Source organism: Nannospalax galili, unplaced genomic scaffold (assembly GCF_000622305.1).
Source record: "Nannospalax galili isolate Female #2095 unplaced genomic scaffold, S.galili_v1.0 scaffold286, whole genome shotgun sequence".
Lineage (NCBI taxonomy): Eukaryota > Metazoa > Chordata > Mammalia > Rodentia > Spalacidae > Nannospalax > Nannospalax galili.
In genome coordinates, this window is record NW_008359442.1 from 2,840,936 (window position 1) to 2,841,643 (window position 708).

Sequence of the window (708 nt, forward strand, 5' to 3'; positions counted from 1 at the left end):
GGGTCCTTTTCCCGGCCGGCGCCCCTCCTCCCGTCCGCCGCCGTGGAGCCCACCCGGCAGGCAGCCTCAGTGAGTTGGCATCCCCCTGCCTCTGCACCCGACCTACCTCCGGGGTGGGGTGGGGGCGCCGGGGTCCCGTCCTCCTCCCGCTCCTCGGCGGCCGGGCGAGTAGGCCGGGGAGGCGACTCCGCGGGGCTGTCGGCGGCTGGGGCCGGGGCTCACAGGACGGGACCGGTGGGCGCTGCTGCGCGGGTCTGCGCAGGTCGAGGGAGGGACTGGAGGAATCCGCAGCCTGCTCGGCAACAGCTGCACTGATTCCGGGGGCTGGGCGGGCGCGGGGCGGGGAGGAGGGAGGAGAGAGCGCGCCGGCCGGCGGGCGGGAGGACGGGGGCGCAGCCCTTCGCCCTAGCGCGGCCCCGCAGCGGCGCGGCCCCGCAGCCGCCCACCCGGTGCAGGCTCAGCTGCTGAGCGGAACCGCGAGCGCGTGCACGCTCTCCCGAGCTCAGCTCTACCCCGGCCCAACCCGGACCTGGTTTCCCGGGAAGAGGTCTGTCCTGGGCGGGGTGGGTACCACTACTGGCCGTCGCCGAGGGAGCGAAATGACAATGGGGGCTTTGTCCCCGCAGCCGGCGAGGGCCAATTTCACGTTTAATTTGAGGCTAATTCGATTATCGCCGTAGAAAAGGACAGCCTAATTTTCTCCGTGAC

The 708-nt window shown here is 72.3% G+C and overlaps 1 protein-coding gene across 1 annotated transcript in view; it reads right to left on the minus strand.

The window, feature by feature from the left end:
• The window catches only part of Sptbn1 (spectrin beta, non-erythrocytic 1), a 204,036-nt gene extending 203,730 nt beyond the window's left edge, over positions 1 to 306 (minus strand). The window contains exon 1 of the mRNA XM_008823012.3: positions 107 to 306. The gene's annotated coding sequence lies outside the window, so the exon portion shown is untranslated. The remainder of the gene's footprint in view (positions 1 to 106) is intronic.
• Positions 307 to 708: the final 402 nt, after the last annotated feature.